General features: G+C 47.5%; 28 non-coding genes across 28 annotated transcripts; all 28 read left to right on the forward strand.

Annotated features, from left to right (window-relative positions):
* The first annotated feature begins 245 nt into the window (after positions 1-245).
* TRNAP-UGG (transfer RNA proline (anticodon UGG)) lies at positions 246-317 on the forward strand. Its single transcript has one exon. It is a non-coding gene; the product is annotated as a tRNA-Pro (tRNA).
* A 420-nt stretch (positions 318-737) lies between these two features.
* On the forward strand, positions 738-810 carry TRNAV-CAC (transfer RNA valine (anticodon CAC)). The gene has a single exon. It is a non-coding gene; the product is annotated as a tRNA-Val (tRNA).
* Positions 811-2124: 1314 nt separating this feature from the next.
* On the forward strand, positions 2125-2196 carry TRNAP-UGG (transfer RNA proline (anticodon UGG)). The gene has a single exon. It is a non-coding gene; the product is annotated as a tRNA-Pro (tRNA).
* Positions 2197-2616: 420 nt separating this feature from the next.
* On the forward strand, positions 2617-2689 carry TRNAV-CAC (transfer RNA valine (anticodon CAC)). The gene has a single exon. It is a non-coding gene; the product is annotated as a tRNA-Val (tRNA).
* Positions 2690-4004: 1315 nt separating this feature from the next.
* On the forward strand, positions 4005-4076 carry TRNAP-UGG (transfer RNA proline (anticodon UGG)). The gene has a single exon. It is a non-coding gene; the product is annotated as a tRNA-Pro (tRNA).
* Positions 4077-4496: 420 nt separating this feature from the next.
* TRNAV-CAC (transfer RNA valine (anticodon CAC)) lies at positions 4497-4569 on the forward strand. Its single transcript has one exon. It is a non-coding gene; the product is annotated as a tRNA-Val (tRNA).
* A 1318-nt stretch (positions 4570-5887) lies between these two features.
* Positions 5888-5959, forward strand: TRNAP-UGG (transfer RNA proline (anticodon UGG)). The gene has a single exon. It is a non-coding gene; the product is annotated as a tRNA-Pro (tRNA).
* Positions 5960-6379: 420 nt separating this feature from the next.
* TRNAV-CAC (transfer RNA valine (anticodon CAC)) lies at positions 6380-6452 on the forward strand. Its single transcript has one exon. It is a non-coding gene; the product is annotated as a tRNA-Val (tRNA).
* A 1315-nt stretch (positions 6453-7767) lies between these two features.
* Positions 7768-7839, forward strand: TRNAP-UGG (transfer RNA proline (anticodon UGG)). Its single transcript has one exon. It is a non-coding gene; the product is annotated as a tRNA-Pro (tRNA).
* Positions 7840-8259: 420 nt separating this feature from the next.
* Positions 8260-8332, forward strand: TRNAV-CAC (transfer RNA valine (anticodon CAC)). Its single transcript has one exon. It is a non-coding gene; the product is annotated as a tRNA-Val (tRNA).
* A 1314-nt stretch (positions 8333-9646) lies between these two features.
* TRNAP-UGG (transfer RNA proline (anticodon UGG)) lies at positions 9647-9718 on the forward strand. Its single transcript has one exon. It is a non-coding gene; the product is annotated as a tRNA-Pro (tRNA).
* A 420-nt stretch (positions 9719-10138) lies between these two features.
* On the forward strand, positions 10139-10211 carry TRNAV-CAC (transfer RNA valine (anticodon CAC)). The gene has a single exon. It is a non-coding gene; the product is annotated as a tRNA-Val (tRNA).
* A 1314-nt stretch (positions 10212-11525) lies between these two features.
* TRNAP-UGG (transfer RNA proline (anticodon UGG)) lies at positions 11526-11597 on the forward strand. The gene has a single exon. It is a non-coding gene; the product is annotated as a tRNA-Pro (tRNA).
* Positions 11598-12017: 420 nt separating this feature from the next.
* TRNAV-CAC (transfer RNA valine (anticodon CAC)) lies at positions 12018-12090 on the forward strand. The gene has a single exon. It is a non-coding gene; the product is annotated as a tRNA-Val (tRNA).
* A 1315-nt stretch (positions 12091-13405) lies between these two features.
* On the forward strand, positions 13406-13477 carry TRNAP-UGG (transfer RNA proline (anticodon UGG)). Its single transcript has one exon. It is a non-coding gene; the product is annotated as a tRNA-Pro (tRNA).
* Positions 13478-13897: 420 nt separating this feature from the next.
* On the forward strand, positions 13898-13970 carry TRNAV-CAC (transfer RNA valine (anticodon CAC)). Its single transcript has one exon. It is a non-coding gene; the product is annotated as a tRNA-Val (tRNA).
* Positions 13971-15285: 1315 nt separating this feature from the next.
* Positions 15286-15357, forward strand: TRNAP-UGG (transfer RNA proline (anticodon UGG)). The gene has a single exon. It is a non-coding gene; the product is annotated as a tRNA-Pro (tRNA).
* Positions 15358-15777: 420 nt separating this feature from the next.
* On the forward strand, positions 15778-15850 carry TRNAV-CAC (transfer RNA valine (anticodon CAC)). Its single transcript has one exon. It is a non-coding gene; the product is annotated as a tRNA-Val (tRNA).
* Positions 15851-17164: 1314 nt separating this feature from the next.
* On the forward strand, positions 17165-17236 carry TRNAP-UGG (transfer RNA proline (anticodon UGG)). Its single transcript has one exon. It is a non-coding gene; the product is annotated as a tRNA-Pro (tRNA).
* Positions 17237-17656: 420 nt separating this feature from the next.
* On the forward strand, positions 17657-17729 carry TRNAV-CAC (transfer RNA valine (anticodon CAC)). The gene has a single exon. It is a non-coding gene; the product is annotated as a tRNA-Val (tRNA).
* Positions 17730-19043: 1314 nt separating this feature from the next.
* Positions 19044-19115, forward strand: TRNAP-UGG (transfer RNA proline (anticodon UGG)). Its single transcript has one exon. It is a non-coding gene; the product is annotated as a tRNA-Pro (tRNA).
* Positions 19116-19535: 420 nt separating this feature from the next.
* TRNAV-CAC (transfer RNA valine (anticodon CAC)) lies at positions 19536-19608 on the forward strand. The gene has a single exon. It is a non-coding gene; the product is annotated as a tRNA-Val (tRNA).
* A 1314-nt stretch (positions 19609-20922) lies between these two features.
* TRNAP-UGG (transfer RNA proline (anticodon UGG)) lies at positions 20923-20994 on the forward strand. Its single transcript has one exon. It is a non-coding gene; the product is annotated as a tRNA-Pro (tRNA).
* Positions 20995-21414: 420 nt separating this feature from the next.
* TRNAV-CAC (transfer RNA valine (anticodon CAC)) lies at positions 21415-21487 on the forward strand. Its single transcript has one exon. It is a non-coding gene; the product is annotated as a tRNA-Val (tRNA).
* A 1315-nt stretch (positions 21488-22802) lies between these two features.
* Positions 22803-22874, forward strand: TRNAP-UGG (transfer RNA proline (anticodon UGG)). Its single transcript has one exon. It is a non-coding gene; the product is annotated as a tRNA-Pro (tRNA).
* Positions 22875-23294: 420 nt separating this feature from the next.
* Positions 23295-23367, forward strand: TRNAV-CAC (transfer RNA valine (anticodon CAC)). Its single transcript has one exon. It is a non-coding gene; the product is annotated as a tRNA-Val (tRNA).
* A 1314-nt stretch (positions 23368-24681) lies between these two features.
* Positions 24682-24753, forward strand: TRNAP-UGG (transfer RNA proline (anticodon UGG)). The gene has a single exon. It is a non-coding gene; the product is annotated as a tRNA-Pro (tRNA).
* Positions 24754-25173: 420 nt separating this feature from the next.
* Positions 25174-25246, forward strand: TRNAV-CAC (transfer RNA valine (anticodon CAC)). Its single transcript has one exon. It is a non-coding gene; the product is annotated as a tRNA-Val (tRNA).
* The last annotated feature ends 1060 nt before the right edge of the window (positions 25247-26306 follow it).

Raw genomic sequence — 26306 nt, forward strand, 5'->3', positions numbered from 1 at the left:
AAGGAAGGAAGGAACAGTGTATCGCAAGCACCTTCCACCCTGATGTCAATGGGCCACCAACCTTCGGGATGAGGAGGAGACCTGTGAAGACAGTCAGAGCGTGCCGACTGGGGCATTCATTTGGCTCATACACCGACAAGGCTTTCAGCGGCAGGAACAAACTTCAGGAATAGGCATTCTTGGCCTCGAATCCTAAGGGGGGTGCAAACGCTGAGGACAATTCCGTCAAATGCTCAAAGGACCGTGGCTCGTTGGTCTAGGGGTATGATTCTCGCTTTGGGTGCGAGAGGACCCGGGTTCAAATCCCGGACGAGCCCAATCAAGGTGGTTAACTTGAGCTCCTTTTTTTTGTTTTTTCAATGTTATTTTCATTGGACAGACTCTCTGGTTTTCTCGGTAAGCAGTAGTCGATGAACAATTCACTTCCTGAACCTCTCTGCGTGCCATGTCCTTGCGACAAGCACTTTGTGTTCTCTGTTAGCTCTCAGTAACATTCCTTGATTTGCTTGTGAGTTTTGGCCGTCCGATCTCAAAGTGGAAATATGTCCTTCCCTCTGTACGCTGCATAGGCCCTCAGCTGGCATACTTGTATATGTGCGCATGCTTGATAGGACGTATGTTTTAGGCTGGATTGTGTGAGCTTCAGGCGCAAGGCATTTGATTAGTCTTTAAGCAGGTCCACTTGCACTGCCCTTTGCACCTGTTCTCCCAGTCCCTACAAAGGTGAGCAAGCAGCTGTTTCTGTAGTGTAGTGGTTATCACGTTCGCCTCACACGCGAAAGGTCCCCGGTTCGAGACCGGGCAGAAACACTCTCTGCTGGCATTTTACACAAAATAGTTTTTTTCCCCTTTTGTCACACACAAATGTAAAGTATGAACTTATTTGCGTTCCCATGGAAATAGCATATGCTCTCAAGAGCTTGAGAAATACACTGGGAAGGCAAGCATCCTCACATGTATTCTGTATATGGGGCCAATAAAAAAATGCACGCGCTTGCATTTTGTGTATGTAATGTTGCAGAGCACAGAGAGGATTTATTTTCCCTACTGCTGGGTATTTGGGTCTCTGGGATCACAGTTGGGTCCGCTCCGTCCTCTGAAATGGTCCATATTAGTTACATAGGTTAGTGTACCAAAGAAATAATACATTTTCATATACAGCTTCTTCATTTCTGTGTTCTGAGGGATTACCAGTTGTAAGAAATGCACTTGCCGGTACAGTGATTCCCTGGCTTTCTCTGGCCCGAGAAAGCTTTTCCTCTGAAGTGGGAACAGAAGTTGGACTGCTTCTGCTGAACTTCCTGAAAGCAGAGCTGGCGGGAGGAGGGACTTTTTGAGTGCTGGGAAAATTTGAGCTGGAAATTTGCATCGGCTGGACAGAGATTGCTTGGAGCAGCCAAAATATAATAACGGCCATGGCGCTCAAGTAAAGCAGAAAGCTTTTAGTATACACCTTTTGCACTCTTGTCAACGAAGCTGGGCTCTGTGAATGCTCACCCTACGCAAGAAAAGAGAACAGACTTTGCTGGTGACCTAAATATATCTCGCTGATCGAGCACGATCGAGCTCTGAGTGAGCAGCTGTGCAATGGTCATCTTTACCAAAGGGGAGATGCTGCTTTTTCCAGTGTCACGCCCATGCTCTCAGGGCTGGAGGGAGGAGGGCTGCTTTTTGTTTTTACAGGCAAAAGGAAAGGCCCAGCCCTCAGAGCTTCTGCCAATGCAGATCCCAGCAGGTGCAAAATAAAGGCTCTCCCCCACCTTGCCAGCTGCAGATTGATCAGAAGACTGCTAGTCTAGTGTGTTGGGCCACTTTCTCTCTTCTGTGTATCGTCCCCTCTTATTACATAAACAGCATAAGAGGAATAAAGGAAGGAAGGAAGGAAGGAAGGAACAGTGTATCGCAAGCACCTTCCACCCTGATGTCAATGGGCCACCAACCTTCGGGATGAGGAGGAGACCTGTGAAGACAGTCAGAGCGTGCCGACTGGGGCATTCATTTGGCTCATACACCGACAAGGCTTTCAGCGGCAGGAACAAACTTCAGGAATAGGCATTCTTGGCCTCGAATCCTAAGGGGGGTGCAAACGCTGAGGACAATTCCGTCAAATGCTCAAAGGACCGTGGCTCGTTGGTCTAGGGGTATGATTCTCGCTTTGGGTGCGAGAGGTCCCGGGTTCAAATCCCGGACGAGCCCAATCAAGGTGGTTAACTTGAGCTCCTTTTTTTTGTTTTTTCAATGTTATTTTCATTGGACAGACTCTCTGGTTTTCTCGGTAAGCAGTAGTCGATGAACAATTCACTTCCTGAACCTCTTTGCGTGCCATGTCCTTGCGACAAGCACTTTGTGTTCTCTGTTAGCTCTCAGTAACATTCCTTGATTTGCTTGTGAGTTTTGGCCGTCCGATCTCAAAGTGGAAATATGTCCTTCCCTCTGTACGCTGCATAGGCCCTCAGCTGGCATACTTGTATATGTGCGCATGCTTGATAGGACGTATGTTTTAGGCTGGATTGTGTGAGCTTCAGGCGCAAGGCATTTGATTAGTCTTTAAGCAGGTCCACTTGCACTGCCCTTTGCACCTGTTCTCCCAGTCCCTACAAAGGTGAGCAAGCAGCTGTTTCTGTAGTGTAGTGGTTATCACGTTCGCCTCACACGCGAAAGGTCCCCGGTTCGAGACCGGGCAGAAACACTCTCTGCTGGCATTTTACACAAAATAGTTTTTTTCCCCTTTTGTCACACACAAATGTAAAGTATGAACTTATTTGCGTTCCCATGGAAATAGCATATGCTCTCAAGAGCTTGAGAAATACACTGGGAAGGCAAGCATCCTCACATGTATTCTGTATATGGGGCCAATAAAAAAATGCACGCGCTTGCATTTTGTGTATGTAATGTTGCAGAGCACAGAGAGGATTTATTTTCCCTACTGCTGGGTATTTGGGTCTCTGGGATCACAGTTGGGTCCGCTCCGTCCTCTGAAATGGTCCATATTAGTTACATAGGTTAGTGTACCAAAGAAATAATACATTTTCATATACAGCTTCTTCATTTCTGTGTTCTGAGGGATTACCAGTTGTAAGAAATGCACTTGCCGGTACAGTGATTCCCTGGCTTTCTCTGGCCCGAGAAAGCTTTTCCTCTGAAGTGGGAACAGAAGTTGGACTGCTTCTGCTGAACTTCCTGAAAGCAGAGCTGGCGGGAGGAGGGACTTTTTGAGTGCTGGGAAAATTTGAGCTGGAAATTTGCATCGGCTGGACAGAGATTGCTTGGAGCAGCCAAAATATAATAACGGCCATGGCGCTCAAGTAAAGCAGAAAGCTTTTAGTATACACCTTTTGCACTCTTGTCAACGAAGCTGGGCTCTGTGAATGCTCACCCTACGCAAGAAAAGAGAACAGACTTTGCTGGTGACCTAAATATATCTCGCCTGATCGAGCACGATCGAGCTCTGAGTGAGCAGCTGTGCAATGGTCATCTTTACCAAAGGGGAGATGCTGCTTTTTCCAGTGTCACGCCCATGCTCTCAGGGCTGGAGGGAGGAGGGCTGCTTTTTGTTTTTACAGGCAAAAGGAAAGGCCCAGCCCTCAGAGCTTCTGCCAATGCAGATCCCAGCAGGTGCAAAATAAAGGCTCTCCCCCACCTTGCCAGCTGCAGATTGATCAGAAGACTGCTAGTCTAGTGTGTTGGGCCACTTTCTCTCTTCTGTGTATCGTCCCCTCTTATTACATAAACAGCATAAGAGGAATAAAGGAAGGAAGGAAGGAAGGAAGGAACAGTGTATCGCAAGCACCTTCCACCCTGATGTCAATGGGCCACCAACCTTCGGGATGAGGAGGAGACCTGTGAAGACAGTCAGAGCGTGCCGACTGGGGCATTCATTTGGCTCATACACCGACAAGGCTTTCAGCGGCAGGAACAAACTTCAGGAATAGGCATTCTTGGCCTCGAATCCTAAGGGGGGTGCAAACGCTGAGGACAATTCCGTCAAATGCTCCCAGGACCGTGGCTCGTTGGTCTAGGGGTATGATTCTCACTTTGGGTGCGAGAGGTCCCGGGTTCAAATCCCGGACGAGCCCAATCAAGGTGGTTAACTTGAGCTCCTTTTTTTTGTTTTTTCAATGTTATTTTCATTGGACAGACTCTCTGGTTTTCTCGGTAAGCAGTAGTCGATGAACAATTCACTTCCTGAACCTCTTTGCGTGCCATGTCCTTGCGACAAGCACTTTGTGTTCTCTGTTAGCTCTCAGTAACATTCCTTGATTTGCTTGTGAGTTTTGGCCGTCCGATCTCAAAGTGGAAATACGTCCTTCCCTCTGTACGCTGCATAGGCCCTCAGCTGGCATACTTGTATATGTGCGCATGCTTGATAGGACGTATGTTTTAGGCTGGATTGTGTGAGCTTCAGGCGCAAGGCATTTGATTAGTCTTTAAGCAGGTCCACTTGCACTGCCCTTTGCACCTGTTCTCCCAGTCCCTACAAAGGTGAGCAAGCAGCTGTTTCTGTAGTGTAGTGGTTATCACGTTCGCCTCACACGCGAAAGGTCCCCGGTTCGAGACCGGGCAGAAACACTCTCTGCTGGCATTTTACACAAAATAGTTTTTTTCCCCTTTTGTCACACACAAATGTAAAGTATGAACTTATTTGCGTTCCCATGGAAATAGCATATGCTCTCAAGAGCTTGAGAAATACACTGGGAAGGCAAGCATCCTCACATGTATTCTGTATATGGGGCCAATAAAAAAATGCACGCGCTTGCATTTTGTGTATGTAATGTTGCAGAGCACAGAGAGGATTTATTTTCCCTACTGCTGGGTATTTGGGTCTCTGGGATCACAGTTGGGTCCGCTCCGTCCTCTGAAATGGTCCATATTAGTTACATAGGTTAGTGTACCAAAGAAATAATACATTTTCATATACAGCTTCTTCATTTCTGTGTTCTGAGGGATTACCAGTTGTAAGAAATGCACTTGCCGGTACAGTGATTCCCTGGCTTTCTCTGGCCCGAGAAAGCTTTTCCTCTGAAGTGGGAACAGAAGTTGGACTGCTTCTGCTGAACTTCCTGAAAGCAGAGCTGGCGGGAGGAGGGACTTTTTGAGTGCTGGGAAAATTTGAGCTGGAAATTTGCATCGGCTGGACAGAGATTGCTTGGAGCAGCCAAAATATAATAACGGCCATGGCGCTCAAGTAAAGCAGAAAGCTTTTAGTATACACCTTTTGCACTCTTGTCAACGAAGCTGGGCTCTGTGAATGCTCACCCTACGCAAGAAAAGAGAACAGACTTTGCTGGTGACCTAAATATATCTCGCTGATCGAGCACGATCGAGCTCTGAGTGAGCAGCTGTGCAATGGTCATCTTTACCAAAGGGGAGATGCTGCTTTTTCCAGTGTCACGCCCATGCTCTCAGGGCTGGAGGGAGGAGGGCTGCTTTTTGTTTTTACAGGCAAAAGGAAAGGCCCAGCCCTCAGAGCTTCTGCCAATGCAGATCCCAGCAGGTGCAAAATAAAGGCTCTCCCCCACCTTGCCAGCTGCAGATTGATCAGAAGACTGCTAGTCTAGTGTGTTGGGCCACTTTCTCTCTTCTGTGTATCGTCCCCTCTTATTACATAAACAGCATAAGAGGAATAAAGGAAGGAAGGAAGGAAGGAAGGAAGGAACAGTGTATCGCAAGCACCTTTCACCCTGATGTCAATGGGCCACCAACCTTCGGGATGAGGAGGAGACCTGTGAAGACAGTCAGAGCGTGCCGACTGGGGCATTCATTTGGCTCATACACCGACAAGGCTTTCAGCGGCAGGAACAAACTTCAGGAATAGGCATTCTTGGCCTCGAATCCTAAGGGGGGTGCAAACGCTGAGGACAATTCCGTCAAATGCTCAAAGGACCGTGGCTCGTTGGTCTAGGGGTATGATTCTCGCTTTGGGTGCGAGAGGTCCCGGGTTCAAATCCCGGACGAGCCCAATCAAGGTGGTTAACTTGAGCTCCTTTTTTTTGTTTTTTCAATGTTATTTTCATTGGACAGACTCTCTGGTTTTCTCGGTAAGCAGTAGTCGATGAACAATTCACTTCCTGAACCTCTTTGCGTGCCATGTCCTTGCGACAAGCACTTTGTGTTCTCTGTTAGCTCTCAGTAACATTCCTTGATTTGCTTGTGAGTTTTGGCCGTCCGATCTCAAAGTGGAAATATGTCCTTCCCTCTGTACGCTGCATAGGCCCTCAGCTGGCATACTTGTATATGTGCGCATGCTTGATAGGACGTATGTTTTAGGCTGGATTGTGTGAGCTTCAGGCGCAAGGCATTTGATTAGTCTTTAAGCAGGTCCACTTGCACTGCCCTTTGCACCTGTTCTCCCAGTCCCTACAAAGGTGAGCAAGCAGCTGTTTCTGTAGTGTAGTGGTTATCACGTTCGCCTCACACGCGAAAGGTCCCCGGTTCGAGACCGGGCAGAAACACTCTCTGCTGGCATTTTACACAAAATAGTTTTTTTCCCCTTTTGTCACACACAAATGTAAAGTATGAACTTATTTGCGTTCCCATGGAAATAGCATATGCTCTCAAGAGCTTGAGAAATACACTGGGAAGGCAAGCATCCTCACATGTATTCTGTATATGGGGCCAATAAAAAAATGCACGCGCTTGCATTTTGTGTATGTAATGTTGCAGAGCACAGAGAGGATTTATTTTCCCTACTGCTGGGTATTTGGGTCTCTGGGATCACAGTTGGGTCCGCTCCGTCCTCTGAAATGGTCCATATTAGTTACATAGGTTAGTGTACCAAAGAAATAATACATTTTCATATACAGCTTCTTCATTTCTGTGTTCTGAGGGATTACCAGTTGTAAGAAATGCACTTGCCGGTACAGTGATTCCCTGGCTTTCTCTGGCCCGAGAAAGCTTTTCCTCTGAAGTGGGAACAGAAGTTGGACTGCTTCTGCTGAACTTCCTGAAAGCAGAGCTGGCGGGAGGAGGGACTTTTTGAGTGCTGGGAAAATTTGAGCTGGAAATTTGCATCGGCTGGACAGAGATTGCTTGGAGCAGCCAAAATATAATAACGGCCATGGCGCTCAAGTAAAGCAGAAAGCTTTTAGTATACACCTTTTGCACTCTTGTCAACGAAGCTGGGCTCTGTGAATGCTCACCCTACGCAAGAAAAGAGAACAGACTTTGCTGGTGACCTAAATATATCTCGCCTGATCGAGCACGATCGAGCTCTGAGTGAGCAGCTGTGCAATGGTCATCTTTACCAAAGGGGAGATGCTGCTTTTTCCAGTGTCACGCCCATGCTCTCAGGGCTGGAGGGAGGAGGGCTGCTTTTTGTTTTTACAGGCAAAAGGAAAGGCCCAGCCCTCAGAGCTTCTGCCAATGCAGATCCCAGCAGGTGCAAAATAAAGGCTCTCCCCCACCTTGCCAGCTGCAGATTGATCAGAAGACTGCTAGTCTAGTGTGTTGGGCCACTTTCTCTCTTCTGTGTATCGTCCCCTCTTATTACATAAACAGCATAAGAGGAATAAAGGAAGGAAGGAAGGAAGGAAGGAACAGTGTATCGCAAGCACCTTCCACCCTGATGTCAATGGGCCACCAACCTTCGGGATGAGGAGGAGACCTGTGAAGACAGTCAGAGCGTGCCGACTGGGGCATTCATTTGGCTCATACACCGACAAGGCTTTCAGCGGCAGGAACAAACTTCAGGAATAGGCATTCTTGGCCTCGAATCCTAAGGGGGGTGCAAACGCTGAGGACAATTCCGTCAAATGCTCCAAGGACCGTGGCTCGTTGGTCTAGGGGTATGATTCTCACTTTGGGTGCGAGAGGTCCCGGGTTCAAATCCCGGACGAGCCCAATCAAGGTGGTTAACTTGAGCTCCTTTTTTTTGTTTTTTCAATGTTATTTTCATTGGACAGACTCTCTGGTTTTCTCGGTAAGCAGTAGTCGATGAACAATTCACTTCCTGAACCTCTTTGCGTGCCATGTCCTTGCGACAAGCACTTTGTGTTCTCTGTTAGCTCTCAGTAACATTCCTTGATTTGCTTGTGAGTTTTGGCCGTCCGATCTCAAAGTGGAAATACGTCCTTCCCTCTGTACGCTGCATAGGCCCTCAGCTGGCATACTTGTATATGTGCGCATGCTTGATAGGACGTATGTTTTAGGCTGGATTGTGTGAGCTTCAGGCGCAAGGCATTTGATTAGTCTTTAAGCAGGTCCACTTGCACTGCCCTTTGCACCTGTTCTCCCAGTCCCTACAAAGGTGAGCAAGCAGCTGTTTCTGTAGTGTAGTGGTTATCACGTTCGCCTCACACGCGAAAGGTCCCCGGTTCGAGACCGGGCAGAAACACTCTCTGCTGGCATTTTACACAAAATAGTTTTTTTCCCCTTTTGTCACACACAAATGTAAAGTATGAACTTATTTGCGTTCCCATGGAAATAGCATATGCTCTCAAGAGCTTGAGAAATACACTGGGAAGGCAAGCATCCTCACATGTATTCTGTATATGGGGCCAATAAAAAAATGCACGCGCTTGCATTTTGTGTATGTAATGTTGCAGAGCACAGAGAGGATTTATTTTCCCTACTGCTGGGTATTTGGGTCTCTGGGATCACAGTTGGGTCCGCTCCGTCCTCTGAAATGGTCCATATTAGTTACATAGGTTAGTGTACCAAAGAAATAATACATTTTCATATACAGCTTCTTCATTTCTGTGTTCTGAGGGATTACCAGTTGTAAGAAATGCACTTGCCGGTACAGTGATTCCCTGGCTTTCTCTGGCCCGAGAAAGCTTTTCCTCTGAAGTGGGAACAGAAGTTGGACTGCTTCTGCTGAACTTCCTGAAAGCAGAGCTGGCGGGAGGAGGGACTTTTTGAGTGCTGGGAAAATTTGAGCTGGAAATTTGCATCGGCTGGACAGAGATTGCTTGGAGCAGCCAAAATATAATAACGGCCATGGCGCTCAAGTAAAGCAGAAAGCTTTTAGTATACACCTTTTGCACTCTTGTCAACGAAGCTGGGCTCTGTGAATGCTCACCCTACGCAAGAAAAGAGAACAGACTTTGCTGGTGACCTAAATATATCTCGCTGATCGAGCACGATCGAGCTCTGAGTGAGCAGCTGTGCAATGGTCATCTTTACCAAAGGGGAGATGCTGCTTTTTCCAGTGTCACGCCCATGCTCTCAGGGCTGGAGGGAGGAGGGCTGCTTTTTGTTTTTACAGGCAAAAGGAAAGGCCCAGCCCTCAGAGCTTCTGCCAATGCAGATCCCAGCAGGTGCAAAATAAAGGCTCTCCCCCACCTTGCCAGCTGCAGATTGATCAGAAGACTGCTAGTCTAGTGTGTTGGGCCACTTTCTCTCTTCTGTGTATCGTCCCCTCTTATTACATAAACAGCATAAGAGGAATAAAGGAAGGAAGGAAGGAAGGAAGGAACAGTGTATCGCAAGCACCTTCCACCCTGATGTCAATGGGCCACCAACCTTCGGGATGAGGAGGAGACCTGTGAAGACAGTCAGAGCGTGCCGACTGGGGCATTCATTTGGCTCATACACCGACAAGGCTTTCAGCGGCAGGAACAAACTTCAGGAATAGGCATTCTTGGCCTCGAATCCTAAGGGGGGTGCAAACGCTGAGGACAATTCCGTCAAATGCTCAAAGGACCGTGGCTCGTTGGTCTAGGGGTATGATTCTCGCTTTGGGTGCGAGAGGACCCGGGTTCAAATCCCGGACGAGCCCAATCAAGGTGGTTAACTTGAGCTCCTTTTTTTTGTTTTTTCAATGTTATTTTCATTGGACAGACTCTCTGGTTTTCTCGGTAAGCAGTAGTCGATGAACAATTCACTTCCTGAACCTCTCTGCGTGCCATGTCCTTGCGACAAGCACTTTGTGTTCTCTGTTAGCTCTCAGTAACATTCCTTGATTTGCTTGTGAGTTTTGGCCGTCCGATCTCAAAGTGGAAATATGTCCTTCCCTCTGTACGCTGCATAGGCCCTCAGCTGGCATACTTGTATATGTGCGCATGCTTGATAGGACGTATGTTTTAGGCTGGATTGTGTGAGCTTCAGGCGCAAGGCATTTGATTAGTCTTTAAGCAGGTCCACTTGCACTGCCCTTTGCACCTGTTCTCCCAGTCCCTACAAAGGTGAGCAAGCAGCTGTTTCTGTAGTGTAGTGGTTATCACGTTCGCCTCACACGCGAAAGGTCCCCGGTTCGAGACCGGGCAGAAACACTCTCTGCTGGCATTTTACACAAAATAGTTTTTTTCCCCTTTTGTCACACACAAATGTAAAGTATGAACTTATTTGCGTTCCCATGGAAATAGCATATGCTCTCAAGAGCTTGAGAAATACACTGGGAAGGCAAGCATCCTCACATGTATTCTGTATATGGGGCCAATAAAAAAATGCACGCGCTTGCATTTTGTGTATGTAATGTTGCAGAGCACAGAGAGGATTTATTTTCCCTACTGCTGGGTATTTGGGTCTCTGGGATCACAGTTGGGTCCGCTCCGTCCTCTGAAATGGTCCATATTAGTTACATAGGTTAGTGTACCAAAGAAATAATACATTTTCATATACAGCTTCTTCATTTCTGTGTTCTGAGGGATTACCAGTTGTAAGAAATGCACTTGCCGGTACAGTGATTCCCTGGCTTTCTCTGGCCCGAGAAAGCTTTTCCTCTGAAGTGGGAACAGAAGTTGGACTGCTTCTGCTGAACTTCCTGAAAGCAGAGCTGGCGGGAGGAGGGACTTTTTGAGTGCTGGGAAAATTTGAGCTGGAAATTTGCATCGGCTGGACAGAGATTGCTTGGAGCAGCCAAAATATAATAACGGCCATGGCGCTCAAGTAAAGCAGAAAGCTTTTAGTATACACCTTTTGCACTCTTGTCAACGAAGCTGGGCTCTGTGAATGCTCACCCTACGCAAGAAAAGAGAACAGACTTTGCTGGTGACCTAAATATATCTCGCTGATCGAGCACGATCGAGCTCTGAGTGAGCAGCTGTGCAATGGTCATCTTTACCAAAGGGGAGATGCTGCTTTTTCCAGTGTCACGCCCATGCTCTCAGGGCTGGAGGGAGGAGGGCTGCTTTTTGTTTTTACAGGCAAAAGGAAAGGCCCAGCCCTCAGAGCTTCTGCCAATGCAGATCCCAGCAGGTGCAAAATAAAGGCTCTCCCCCACCTTGCCAGCTGCAGATTGATCAGAAGACTGCTAGTCTAGTGTGTTGGGCCACTTTCTCTCTTCTGTGTATCGTCCCCTCTTATTACATAAACAGCATAAGAGGAATAAAGGAAGGAAGGAAGGAAGGAAGGAACAGTGTATCGCAAGCACCTTCCACCCTGATGTCAATGGGCCACCAACCTTCGGGATGAGGAGGAGACCTGTGGAGACAGTCAGAGCGTGCCGACTGGGGCATTCATTTGGCTCATACACCGACAAGGCTTTCAGCGGCAGGAACAAACTTCAGGAATAGGCATTCTTGGCCTCGAATCCTAAGGGGGGTGCAAACGCTGAGGACAATTCCGTCAAATGCTCAAAGGACCGTGGCTCGTTGGTCTAGGGGTATGATTCTCGCTTTGGGTGCGAGAGGTCCCGGGTTCAAATCCCGGACGAGCCCAATCAAGGTGGTTAACTTGAGCTCCTTTTTTTTGTTTTTTCAATGTTATTTTCATTGGACAGACTCTCTGGTTTTCTCGGTAAGCAGTAGTCGATGAACAATTCACTTCCTGAACCTCTTTGCGTGCCATGTCCTTGCGACAAGCACTTTGTGTTCTCTGTTAGCTCTCAGTAACATTCCTTGATTTGCTTGTGAGTTTTGGCCGTCCGATCTCAAAGTGGAAATATGTCCTTCCCTCTGTACGCTGCATAGGCCCTCAGCTGGCATACTTGTATATGTGCGCATGCTTGATAGGACGTATGTTTTAGGCTGGATTGTGTGAGCTTCAGGCGCAAGGCATTTGATTAGTCTTTAAGCAGGTCCACTTGCACTGCCCTTTGCACCTGTTCTCCCAGTCCCTACAAAGGTGAGCAAGCAGCTGTTTCTGTAGTGTAGTGGTTATCACGTTCGCCTCACACGCGAAAGGTCCCCGGTTCGAGACAGGGCAGAAACACTCTCTGCTGGCATTTTACACAAAATAGTTTTTTTCCCCTTTTGTCACACACAAATGTAAAGTATGAACTTATTTGCGTTCCCATGGAAATAGCATATGCTCTCAAGAGCTTGAGAAATACACTGGGAAGGCAAGCATCCTCACATGTATTCTGTATATGGGGCCAATAAAAAAATGCACGCGCTTGCATTTTGTGTATGTAATGTTGCAGAGCACAGAGAGGATTTATTTTCCCTACTGCTGGGTATTTGGGTCTCTGGGATCACAGTTGGGTCCGCTCCGTCCTCTGAAATGGTCCATATTAGTTACATAGGTTAGTGTACCAAAGAAATAATACATTTTCATATACAGCTTCTTCATTTCTGTGTTCTGAGGGATTACCAGTTGTAAGAAATGCACTTGCCGGTACAGTGATTCCCTGGCTTTCTCTGGCCCGAGAAAGCTTTTCCTCTGAAGTGGGAACAGAAGTTGGACTGCTTCTGCTGAACTTCCTGAAAGCAGAGCTGGCGGGAGGAGGGACTTTTTGAGTGCTGGGAAAATTTGAGCTGGAAATTTGCATCGGCTGGACAGAGATTGCTTGGAGCAGCCAAAATATAATAACGGCCATGGCGCTCAAGTAAAGCAGAAAGCTTTTAGTATACACCTTTTGCACTCTTGTCAACGAAGCTGGGCTCTGTGAATGCTCACCCTACGCAAGAAAAGAGAACAGACTTTGCTGGTGACCTAAATATATCTCGCCTGATCGAGCACGATCGAGCTCTGAGTGAGCAGCTGTGCAATGGTCATCTTTACCAAAGGGGAGATGCTGCTTTTTCCAGTGTCACGCCCATGCTCTCAGGGCTGGAGGGAGGAGGGCTGCTTTTTGTTTTTACAGGCAAAAGGAAAGGCCCAGCCCTCAGAGCTTCTGCCAATGCAGATCCCAGCAGGTGCAAAATAAAGGCTCTCCCCCACCTTGCCAGCTGCAGATTGATCAGAAGACTGCTAGTCTAGTGTGTTGGGCCACTTTCTCTCTTCTGTGTATCGTCCCCTCTTATTACATAAACAGCATAAGAGGAATAAAGGAAGGAAGGAAGGAAGGAAGGAACAGTGTATCGCAAGCACCTTCCACCCTGATGTCAATGGGCCACCAACCTTCGGGATGAGGAGGAGACCTGTGAAGACAGTCAGAGCGTGCCGACTGGGGCATTCATTTGGCTCATACACCGACAAGGCTTTCAGCGGCAGGAACAAACTTCAGGAATAGGCATTCTTGGCCTCGAATCCTAAGGGGGGTGCAAACGCTGAGGACAATTCCGTCAAATGCTCCAAGGACCGTGGCTCGTTGGTCTAGGGGTATGATTCTCACTTTGGGTGCGAGAGGTCCCGGGTTCAAATCCCGGACGAGCCCAATCAAGGTGGTTAACTTGAGCTCCTTTTTTTTGTTTTTTCAATGTTATTTTCATTGGACAGACTCTCTGGTTTTCTCGGTAAGCAGTAGTCGATGAACAATTCACTTCCTGAACCTCTTTGCGTGCCATGTCCTTGCGACAAGCACTTTGTGTTCTCTGTTAGCTCTCAGTAACATTCCTTGATTTGCTTGTGAGTTTTGGCCGTCCGATCTCAAAGTGGAAATACGTCCTTCCCTCTGTACGCTGCATAGGCCCTCAGCTGGCATACTTGTATATGTGCGCATGCTTGATAGGACGTATGTTTTAGGCTGGATTGTGTGAGCTTCAGGCGCAAGGCATTTGATTAGTCTTTAAGCAGGTCCACTTGCACTGCCCTTTGCACCTGTTCTCCCAGTCCCTACAAAGGTGAGCAAGCAGCTGTTTCTGTAGTGTAGTGGTTATCACGTTCGCCTCACACGCGAAAGGTCCCCGGTTCGAGACCGGGCAGAAACACTCTCTGCTGGCATTTTACACAAAATAGTTTTTTTCCCCTTTTGTCACACACAAATGTAAAGTATGAACTTATTTGCGTTCCCATGGAAATAGCATATGCTCTCAAGAGCTTGAGAAATACACTGGGAAGGCAAGCATCCTCACATGTATTCTGTATATGGGGCCAATAAAAAAATGCACGCGCTTGCATTTTGTGTATGTAATGTTGCAGAGCACAGAGAGGATTTATTTTCCCTACTGCTGGGTATTTGGGTCTCTGGGATCACAGTTGGGTCCGCTCCGTCCTCTGAAATGGTCCATATTAGTTACATAGGTTAGTGTACCAAAGAAATAATACATTTTCATATACAGCTTCTTCATTTCTGTGTTCTGAGGGATTACCAGTTGTAAGAAATGCACTTGCCGGTACAGTGATTCCCTGGCTTTCTCTGGCCCGAGAAAGCTTTTCCTCTGAAGTGGGAACAGAAGTTGGACTGCTTCTGCTGAACTTCCTGAAAGCAGAGCTGGCGGGAGGAGGGACTTTTTGAGTGCTGGGAAAATTTGAGCTGGAAATTTGCATCGGCTGGACAGAGATTGCTTGGAGCAGCCAAAATATAATAACGGCCATGGCGCTCAAGTAAAGCAGAAAGCTTTTAGTATACACCTTTTGCACTCTTGTCAACGAAGCTGGGCTCTGTGAATGCTCACCCTACGCAAGAAAAGAGAACAGACTTTGCTGGTGACCTAAATATATCTCGCCTGATCGAGCACGATCGAGCTCTGAGTGAGCAGCTGTGCAATGGTCATCTTTACCAAAGGGGAGATGCTGCTTTTTCCAGTGTCACGCCCATGCTCTCAGGGCTGGAGGGAGGAGGGCTGCTTTTTGTTTTTACAGGCAAAAGGAAAGGCCCAGCCCTCAGAGCTTCTGCCAATGCAGATCCCAGCAGGTGCAAAATAAAGGCTCTCCCCCACCTTGCCAGCTGCAGATTGATCAGAAGACTGCTAGTCTAGTGTGTTGGGCCACTTTCTCTCTTCTGTGTATCGTCCCCTCTTATTACATAAACAGCATAAGAGGAATAAAGGAAGGAAGGAAGGAAGGAAGGAACAGTGTATCGCAAGCACCTTCCACCCTGATGTCAATGGGCCACCAACCTTCGGGATGAGGAGGAGACCTGTGAAGACAGTCAGAGCGTGCCGACTGGGGCATTCATTTGGCTCATACACCGACAAGGCTTTCAGCGGCAGGAACAAACTTCAGGAATAGGCATTCTTGGCCTCGAATCCTAAGGGGGGTGCAAACGCTGAGGACAATTCCGTCAAATGCTCCAAGGACCGTGGCTCGTTGGTCTAGGGGTATGATTCTCACTTTGGGTGCGAGAGGTCCCGGGTTCAAATCCCGGACGAGCCCAATCAAGGTGGTTAACTTGAGCTCCTTTTTTTTGTTTTTTCAATGTTATTTTCATTGGACAGACTCTCTGGTTTTCTCGGTAAGCAGTAGTCGATGAACAATTCACTTCCTGAACCTCTTTGCGTGCCATGTCCTTGCGACAAGCACTTTGTGTTCTCTGTTAGCTCTCAGTAACATTCCTTGATTTGCTTGTGAGTTTTGGCCGTCCGATCTCAAAGTGGAAATACGTCCTTCCCTCTGTACGCTGCATAGGCCCTCAGCTGGCATACTTGTATATGTGCGCATGCTTGATAGGACGTATGTTTTAGGCTGGATTGTGTGAGCTTCAGGCGCAAGGCATTTGATTAGTCTTTAAGCAGGTCCACTTGCACTGCCCTTTGCACCTGTTCTCCCAGTCCCTACAAAGGTGAGCAAGCAGCTGTTTCTGTAGTGTAGTGGTTATCACGTTCGCCTCACACGCGAAAGGTCCCCGGTTCGAGACCGGGCAGAAACACTCTCTGCTGGCATTTTACACAAAATAGTTTTTTTCCCCTTTTGTCACACACAAATGTAAAGTATGAACTTATTTGCGTTCCCATGGAAATAGCATATGCTCTCAAGAGCTTGAGAAATACACTGGGAAGGCAAGCATCCTCACATGTATTCTGTATATGGGGCCAATAAAAAAATGCACGCGCTTGCATTTTGTGTATGTAATGTTGCAGAGCACAGAGAGGATTTATTTTCCCTACTGCTGGGTATTTGGGTCTCTGGGATCACAGTTGGGTCCGCTCCGTCCTCTGAAATGGTCCATATTAGTTACATAGGTTAGTGTACCAAAGAAATAATACATTTTCATATACAGCTTCTTCATTTCTGTGTTCTGAGGGATTACCAGTTGTAAGAAATGCACTTGCCGGTACAGTGATTCCCTGGCTTTCTCTGGCCCGAGAAAGCTTTTCCTCTGAAGTGGGAACAGAAGTTGGACTGCTTCTGCTGAACTTCCTGAAAGCAGAGCTGGCGGGAGGAGGGACTTTTTGAGTGCTGGGAAAATTTGAGCTGGAAATTTGCATCGGCTGGACAGAGATTGCTTGGAGCAGCCAAAATATAATAACGGCCATGGCGCTCAAGTAAAGCAGAAAGCTTTTAGTATACACCTTTTGCACTCTTGTCAACGAAGCTGGGCTCTGTGAATGCTCACCCTACGCAAGAAAAGAGAACAGACTTTGCTGGTGACCTAAATATATCTCGCTGATCGAGCACGATCGAGCTCTGAGTGAGCAGCTGTGCAATGGTCATCTTTACCAAAGGGGAGATGCTGCTTTTTCCAGTGTCACGCCCATGCTCTCAGGGCTGGAGGGAGGAGGGCTGCTTTTTGTTTTTACAGGCAAAAGGAAAGGCCCAGCCCTCAGAGCTTCTGCCAATGCAGATCCCAGCAGGTGCAAAATAAAGGCTCTCCCCCACCTTGCCAGCTGCAGATTGATCAGAAGACTGCTAGTCTAGTGTGTTGGGCCACTTTCTCTCTTCTGTGTATCGTCCCCTCTTATTACATAAACAGCATAAGAGGAATAAAGGAAGGAAGGAAGGAAGGAAGGAACAGTGTATCGCAAGCACCTTCCACCCTGATGTCAATGGGCCACCAACCTTCGGGATGAGGAGGAGACCTGTGAAGACAGTCAGAGCGTGCCGACTGGGGCATTCATTTGGCTCATACACCGACAAGGCTTTCAGCGGCAGGAACAAACTTCAGGAATAGGCATTCTTGGCCTCGAATCCTAAGGGGGGTGCAAACGCTGAGGACAATTCCGTCAAATGCTCCAAGGACCGTGGCTCGTTGGTCTAGGGGTATGATTCTCACTTTGGGTGCGAGAGGTCCCGGGTTCAAATCCCGGACGAGCCCAATCAAGGTGGTTAACTTGAGCTCCTTTTTTTTGTTTTTTCAATGTTATTTTCATTGGACAGACTCTCTGGTTTTCTCGGTAAGCAGTAGTCGATGAACAATTCACTTCCTGAACCTCTTTGCGTGCCATGTCCTTGCGACAAGCACTTTGTGTTCTCTGTTAGCTCTCAGTAACATTCCTTGATTTGCTTGTGAGTTTTGGCCGTCCGATCTCAAAGTGGAAATACGTCCTTCCCTCTGTACGCTGCATAGGCCCTCAGCTGGCATACTTGTATATGTGCGCATGCTTGATAGGACGTATGTTTTAGGCTGGATTGTGTGAGCTTCAGGCGCAAGGCATTTGATTAGTCTTTAAGCAGGTCCACTTGCACTGCCCTTTGCACCTGTTCTCCCAGTCCCTACAAAGGTGAGCAAGCAGCTGTTTCTGTAGTGTAGTGGTTATCACGTTCGCCTCACACGCGAAAGGTCCCCGGTTCGAGACCGGGCAGAAACACTCTCTGCTGGCATTTTACACAAAATAGTTTTTTTCCCCTTTTGTCACACACAAATGTAAAGTATGAACTTATTTGCGTTCCCATGGAAATAGCATATGCTCTCAAGAGCTTGAGAAATACACTGGGAAGGCAAGCATCCTCACATGTATTCTGTATATGGGGCCAATAAAAAAATGCACGCGCTTGCATTTTGTGTATGTAATGTTGCAGAGCACAGAGAGGATTTATTTTCCCTACTGCTGGGTATTTGGGTCTCTGGGATCACAGTTGGGTCCGCTCCGTCCTCTGAAATGGTCCATATTAGTTACATAGGTTAGTGTACCAAAGAAATAATACATTTTCATATACAGCTTCTTCATTTCTGTGTTCTGAGGGATTACCAGTTGTAAGAAATGCACTTGCCGGTACAGTGATTCCCTGGCTTTCTCTGGCCCGAGAAAGCTTTTCCTCTGAAGTGGGAACAGAAGTTGGACTGCTTCTGCTGAACTTCCTGAAAGCAGAGCTGGCGGGAGGAGGGACTTTTTGAGTGCTGGGAAAATTTGAGCTGGAAATTTGCATCGGCTGGACAGAGATTGCTTGGAGCAGCCAAAATATAATAACGGCCATGGCGCTCAAGTAAAGCAGAAAGCTTTTAGTATACACCTTTTGCACTCTTGTCAACGAAGCTGGGCTCTGTGAATGCTCACCCTACGCAAGAAAAGAGAACAGACTTTGCTGGTGACCTAAATATATCTCGCTGATCGAGCACGATCGAGCTCTGAGTGAGCAGCTGTGCAATGGTCATCTTTACCAAAGGGGAGATGCTGCTTTTTCCAGTGTCACGCCCATGCTCTCAGGGCTGGAGGGAGGAGGGCTGCTTTTTGTTTTTACAGGCAAAAGGAAAGGCCCAGCCCTCAGAGCTTCTGCCAATGCAGATCCCAGCAGGTGCAAAATAAAGGCTCTCCCCCACCTTGCCAGCTGCAGATTGATCAGAAGACTGCTAGTCTAGTGTGTTGGGCCACTTTCTCTCTTCTGTGTATCGTCCCCTCTTATTACATAAACAGCATAAGAGGAATAAAGGAAGGAAGGAAGGAAGGAAGGAACAGTGTATCGCAAGCACCTTCCACCCTGATGTCAATGGGCCACCAACCTTCGGGATGAGGAGGAGACCTGTGAAGACAGTCAGAGCGTGCCGACTGGGGCATTCATTTGGCTCATACACCGACAAGGCTTTCAGCGGCAGGAACAAACTTCAGGAATAGGCATTCTTGGCCTCGAATCCTAAGGGGGGTGCAAACGCTGAGGACAATTCCGTCAAATGCTCAAAGGACCGTGGCTCGTTGGTCTAGGGGTATGATTCTCGCTTTGGGTGCGAGAGGACCCGGGTTCAAATCCCGGACGAGCCCAATCAAGGTGGTTAACTTGAGCTCCTTTTTTTTGTTTTTTCAATGTTATTTTCATTGGACAGACTCTCTGGTTTTCTCGGTAAGCAGTAGTCGATGAACAATTCACTTCCTGAACCTCTCTGCGTGCCATGTCCTTGCGACAAGCACTTTGTGTTCTCTGTTAGCTCTCAGTAACATTCCTTGATTTGCTTGTGAGTTTTGGCCGTCCGATCTCAAAGTGGAAATATGTCCTTCCCTCTGTACGCTGCATAGGCCCTCAGCTGGCATACTTGTATATGTGCGCATGCTTGATAGGACGTATGTTTTAGGCTGGATTGTGTGAGCTTCAGGCGCAAGGCATTTGATTAGTCTTTAAGCAGGTCCACTTGCACTGCCCTTTGCACCTGTTCTCCCAGTCCCTACAAAGGTGAGCAAGCAGCTGTTTCTGTAGTGTAGTGGTTATCACGTTCGCCTCACACGCGAAAGGTCCCCGGTTCGAGACCGGGCAGAAACACTCTCTGCTGGCATTTTACACAAAATAGTTTTTTTCCCCTTTTGTCACACACAAATGTAAAGTATGAACTTATTTGCGTTCCCATGGAAATAGCATATGCTCTCAAGAGCTTGAGAAATACACTGGGAAGGCAAGCATCCTCACATGTATTCTGTATATGGGGCCAATAAAAAAATGCACGCGCTTGCATTTTGTGTATGTAATGTTGCAGAGCACAGAGAGGATTTATTTTCCCTACTGCTGGGTATTTGGGTCTCTGGGATCACAGTTGGGTCCGCTCCGTCCTCTGAAATGGTCCATATTAGTTACATAGGTTAGTGTACCAAAGAAATAATACATTTTCATATACAGCTTCTTCATTTCTGTGTTCTGAGGGATTACCAGTTGTAAGAAATGCACTTGCCGGTACAGTGATTCCCTGGCTTTCTCTGGCCCGAGAAAGCTTTTCCTCTGAAGTGGGAACAGAAGTTGGACTGCTTCTGCTGAACTTCCTGAAAGCAGAGCTGGCGGGAGGAGGGACTTTTTGAGTGCTGGGAAAATTTGAGCTGGAAATTTGCATCGGCTGGACAGAGATTGCTTGGAGCAGCCAAAATATAATAACGGCCATGGCGCTCAAGTAAAGCAGAAAGCTTTTAGTATACACCTTTTGCACTCTTGTCAACGAAGCTGGGCTCTGTGAATGCTCACCCTACGCAAGAAAAGAGAACAGACTTTGCTGGTGACCTAAATATATCTCGCTGATCGAGCACGATCGAGCTCTGAGTGAGCAGCTGTGCAATGGTCATCTTTACCAAAGGGGAGATGCTGCTTTTTCCAGTGTCACGCCCATGCTCTCAGGGCTGGAGGGAGGAGGGCTGCTTTTTGTTTTTACAGGCAAAAGGAAAGGCCCAGCCCTCAGAGCTTCTGCCAATGCAGATCCCAGCAGGTGCAAAATAAAGGCTCTCCCCCACCTTGCCAGCTGCAGATTGATCAGAAGACTGCTAGTCTAGTGTGTTGGGCCACTTTCTCTCTTCTGTGTATCGTCCCCTCTTATTACATAAACAGCATAAGAGGAATAAAGGAAGGAAGGAAGGAAGGAAGGAACAGTGTATCGCAAGCACCTTCCACCCTGATGTCAATGGGCCACCAACCTTCGGGATGAGGAGGAGACCTGTGAAGACAGTCAGAGCGTGCCGACTGGGGCATTCATTTGGCTCATACACCGACAAGGCTTTCAGCGGCAGGAACAAACTTCAGGAATAGGCATTCTTGGCCTCGAATCCTAAGGGGGGTGCAAACGCTGAGGACAATTCCGTCAAATGCTCAAAGGACCGTGGCTCGTTGGTCTAGGGGTATGATTCTCGCTTTGGGTGCGAGAGGTCCCGGGTTCAAATCCCGGACGAGCCCAATCAAGGTGGTTAACTTGAGCTCCTTTTTTTTGTTTTTTCAATGTTATTTTCATTGGACAGACTCTCTGGTTTTCTCGGTAAGCAGTAGTCGATGAACAATTCACTTCCTGAACCTCTTTGCGTGCCATGTCCTTGCGACAAGCACTTTGTGTTCTCTGTTAGCTCTCAGTAACATTCCTTGATTTGCTTGTGAGTTTTGGCCGTCCGATCTCAAAGTGGAAATATGTCCTTCCCTCTGTACGCTGCATAGGCCCTCAGCTGGCATACTTGTATATGTGCGCATGCTTGATAGGACGTATGTTTTAGGCTGGATTGTGTGAGCTTCAGGCGCAAGGCATTTGATTAGTCTTTAAGCAGGTCCACTTGCACTGCCCTTTGCACCTGTTCTCCCAGTCCCTACAAAGGTGAGCAAGCAGCTGTTTCTGTAGTGTAGTGGTTATCATGTTCGCCTCACACGCGAAAGGTCCCCGGTTCGAGACCGGGCAGAAACACTCTCTGCTGGCATTTTACACAAAATAGTTTTTTTCCCCTTTTGTCACACACAAATGTAAAGTATGAACTTATTTGCGTTCCCATGGAAATAGCATATGCTCTCAAGAGCTTGAGAAATACACTGGGAAGGCAAGCATCCTCACATGTATTCTGTATATGGGGCCAATAAAAAAATGCACGCGCTTGCATTTTGTGTATGTAATGTTGCAGAGCACAGAGAGGATTTATTTTCCCTACTGCTGGGTATTTGGGTCTCTGGGATCACAGTTGGGTCCGCTCCGTCCTCTGAAATGGTCCATATTAGTTACATAGGTTAGTGTACCAAAGAAATAATACATTTTCATATACAGCTTCTTCATTTCTGTGTTCTGAGGGATTACCAGTTGTAAGAAATGCACTTGCCGGTACAGTGATTCCCTGGCTTTCTCTGGCCCGAGAAAGCTTTTCCTCTGAAGTGGGAACAGAAGTTGGACTGCTTCTGCTGAACTTCCTGAAAGCAGAGCTGGCGGGAGGAGGGACTTTTTGAGTGCTGGGAAAATTTGAGCTGGAAATTTGCATCGGCTGGACAGAGATTGCTTGGAGCAGCCAAAATATAATAACGGCCATGGCGCTCAAGTAAAGCAGAAAGCTTTTAGTATACACCTTTTGCACTCTTGTCAACGAAGCTGGGCTCTGTGAATGCTCACCCTACGCAAGAAAAGAGAACAGACTTTGCTGGTGACCTAAATATATCTCGCCTGATCGAGCACGATCGAGCTCTGAGTGAGCAGCTGTGCAATGGTCATCTTTACCAAAGGGGAGATGCTGCTTTTTCCAGTGTCACGCCCATGCTCTCAGGGCTGGAGGGAGGAGGGCTGCTTTTTGTTTTTACAGGCAAAAGGAAAGGCCCAGCCCTCAGAGCTTCTGCCAATGCAGATCCCAGCAGGTGCAAAATAAAGGCTCTCCCCCACCTTGCCAGCTGCAGATTGATCAGAAGACTGCTAGTCTAGTGTGTTGGGCCACTTTCTCTCTTCTGTGTATCGTCCCCTCTTATTACATAAACAGCATAAGAGGAATAAAGGAAGGAAGGAAGGAAGGAAGGAACAGTGTATCGCAAGCACCTTCCACCCTGATGTCAATGGGCCACCAACCTTCGGGATGAGGAGGAGACCTGTGAAGACAGTCAGAGCGTGCCGACTGGGGCATTCATTTGGCTCATACACCGACAAGGCTTTCAGCGGCAGGAACAAACTTCAGGAATAGGCATTCTTGGCCTCGAATCCTAAGGGGGGTGCAAACGCTGAGGACAATTCCGTCAAATGCTCCAAGGACCGTGGCTCGTTGGTCTAGGGGTATGATTCTCACTTTGGGTGCGAGAGGTCCCGGGTTCAAATCCCGGACGAGCCCAATCAAGGTGGTTAACTTGAGCTCCTTTTTTTTGTTTTTTCAATGTTATTTTCATTGGACAGACTCTCTGGTTTTCTCGGTAAGCAGTAGTCGATGAACAATTCACTTCCTGAACCTCTTTGCGTGCCATGTCCTTGCGACAAGCACTTTGTGTTCTCTGTTAGCTCTCAGTAACATTCCTTGATTTGCTTGTGAGTTTTGGCCGTCCGATCTCAAAGTGGAAATACGTCCTTCCCTCTGTACGCTGCATAGGCCCTCAGCTGGCATACTTGTATATGTGCGCATGCTTGATAGGACGTATGTTTTAGGCTGGATTGTGTGAGCTTCAGGCGCAAGGCATTTGATTAGTCTTTAAGCAGGTCCACTTGCACTGCCCTTTGCACCTGTTCTCCCAGTCCCTACAAAGGTGAGCAAGCAGCTGTTTCTGTAGTGTAGTGGTTATCACGTTCGCCTCACACGCGAAAGGTCCCCGGTTCGAGACCGGGCAGAAACACTCTCTGCTGGCATTTTACACAAAATAGTTTTTTTCCCCTTTTGTCACACACAAATGTAAAGTATGAACTTATTTGCGTTCCCATGGAAATAGCATATGCTCTCAAGAGCTTGAGAAATACACTGGGAAGGCAAGCATCCTCACATGTATTCTGTATATGGGGCCAATAAAAAAATGCACGCGCTTGCATTTTGTGTATGTAATGTTGCAGAGCACAGAGAGGATTTATTTTCCCTACTGCTGGGTATTTGGGTCTCTGGGATCACAGTTGGGTCCGCTCCGTCCTCTGAAATGGTCCATATTAGTTACATAGGTTAGTGTACCAAAGAAATAATACATTTTCATATACAGCTTCTTCATTTCTGTGTTCTGAGGGATTACCAGTTGTAAGAAATGCACTTGCCGGTACAGTGATTCCCTGGCTTTCTCTGGCCCGAGAAAGCTTTTCCTCTGAAGTGGGAACAGAAGTTGGACTGCTTCTGCTGAACTTCCTGAAAGCAGAGCTGGCGGGAGGAGGGACTTTTTGAGTGCTGGGAAAATTTGAGCTGGAAATTTGCATCGGCTGGACAGAGATTGCTTGGAGCAGCCAAAATATAATAACGGCCATGGCGCTCAAGTAAAGCAGAAAGCTTTTAGTATACACCTTTTGCACTCTTGTCAACGAAGCTGGGCTCTGTGAATGCTCACCCTACGCAAGAAAAGAGAACAGACTTTGCTGGTGACCTAAATATATCTCGCTGATCGAGCACGATCGAGCTCTGAGTGAGCAGCTGTGCAATGGTCATCTTTACCAAAGGGGAGATGCTGCTTTTTCCAGTGTCACGCCCATGCTCTCAGGGCTGGAGGGAGGAGGGCTGCTTTTTGTTTTTACAGGCAAAAGGAAAGGCCCAGCCCTCAGAGCTTCTGCCAATGCAGATCCCAGCAGGTGCAAAATAAAGGCTCTCCCCCACCTTGCCAGCTGCAGATTGATCAGAAGACTGCTAGTCTAGTGTGTTGGGCCACTTTCTCTCTTCTGTGTATCGTCCCCTCTTATTACATAAACAGCATAAGAGGAATAAAGGAAGGAAGGAAGGAAGGAAGGAACAGTGTATCGCAAGCACCTTCCACCCTGATGTCAATGGGCCACCAACCTTCGGGATGAGGAGGAGACCTGTGAAGACAGTCAGAGCGTGCCGACTGGGGCATTCATTTGGCTCATACACCGACAAGGCTTTCAGCGGCAGGAACAAACTTCAGGAATAGGCATTCTTGGCCTCGAATCCTAAGGGGGGTGCAAACGCTGAGGACAATTCCGTCAAATACTCAAAGGACCGTGGCTCGTTGGTCTAGGGGTATGATTCTTGCTTTGGGTGCGAGAGGACCCGGGTTCAAATCCCGGACGAGCCCAATCAAGGTGGTTAACTTGAGCTCCTTTTTTTTGTTTTTTCAATGTTATTTTCATTGGACAGACTCTCTGGTTTTCTCGGTAAGCAGTAGTCGATGAACAATTCACTTCCTGAACCTCTTTGCGTGCCATGTCCTTGCGACAAGCACTTTGTGTTCTCTGTTAGCTCTCAGTAACATTCCTTGATTTGCTTGTGAGTTTTGGCCGTCCGATCTCAAAGTGGAAATATGTCCTTCCCTCTGTACGCTGCATAGGCCCTCAGCTGGCATACTTGTATATGTGCGCATGCTTGATAGGACGTATGTTTTAGGCTGGATTGTGTGAGCTTCAGGCGCAAGGCATTTGATTAGTCTTTAAGCAGGTCCACTTGCACTGCCCTTTGCACCTGTTCTCCCAGTCCCTACAAAGGTGAGCAAGCAGCTGTTTCTGTAGTGTAGTGGTTATCACGTTCGCCTCACACGCGAAAGGTCCCCGGTTCGAGACCGGGCAGAAACACTCTCTGCTGGCATTTTACACAAAATAGTTTTTTTCCCCTTTTGTCACACACAAATGTAAAGTATGAACTTATTTGCGTTCCCATGGAAATAGCATATGCTCTCAAGAGCTTGAGAAATACACTGGGAAGGCAAGCATCCTCACATGTATTCTGTATATGGGGCCAATAAAAAAATGCACGCGCTTGCATTTTGTGTATGTAATGTTGCAGAGCACAGAGAGGATTTATTTTCCCTACTGCTGGGTATTTGGGTCTCTGGGATCACAGTTGGGTCCGCTCCGTCCTCTGAAATGGTCCATATTAGTTACATAGGTTAGTGTACCAAAGAAATAATACATTTTCATATACAGCTTCTTCATTTCTGTGTTCTGAGGGATTACCAGTTGTAAGAAATGCACTTGCCGGTACAGTGATTCCCTGGCTTTCTCTGGCCCGAGAAAGCTTTTCCTCTGAAGTGGGAACAGAAGTTGGACTGCTTCTGCTGAACTTCCTGAAAGCAGAGCTGGCGGGAGGAGGGACTTTTTGAGTGCTGGGAAAATTTGAGCTGGAAATTTGCATCGGCTGGACAGAGATTGCTTGGAGCAGCCAAAATATAATAACGGCCATGGCGCTCAAGTAAAGCAGAAAGCTTTTAGTATACACCTTTTGCACTCTTGTCAACGAAGCTGGGCTCTGTGAATGCTCACCCTACGCAAGAAAAGAGAACAGACTTTGCTGGTGACCTAAATATATCTCGCCTGATCGAGCACGATCGAGCTCTGAGTGAGCAGCTGTGCAATGGTCATCTTTACCAAAGGGGAGATGCTGCTTTTTCCAGTGTCACGCCCATGCTCTCAGGGCTGGAGGGAGGAGGGCTGCTTTTTGTTTTTACAGGCAAAAGGAAAGGCCCAGCCCTCAGAGCTTCTGCCAATGCAGATCCCAGCAGGTGCAAAATAAAGGCTCTCCCCCACCTTGCCAGCTGCAGATTGATCAGAAGACTGCTAGTCTAGTGTGTTGGGCCACTTTCTCTCTTCTGTGTATCGTCCCCTCTTATTACATAAACAGCATAAGAGGAATAAA

Source organism: Ambystoma mexicanum, chromosome 2q (genome assembly GCF_040938575.1).
Source record: "Ambystoma mexicanum isolate Mex_15411 chromosome 2q, UKY_AmexF1_1, whole genome shotgun sequence".
Classification (NCBI taxonomy): Eukaryota; Metazoa; Chordata; class Amphibia; order Caudata; family Ambystomatidae; genus Ambystoma; species Ambystoma mexicanum.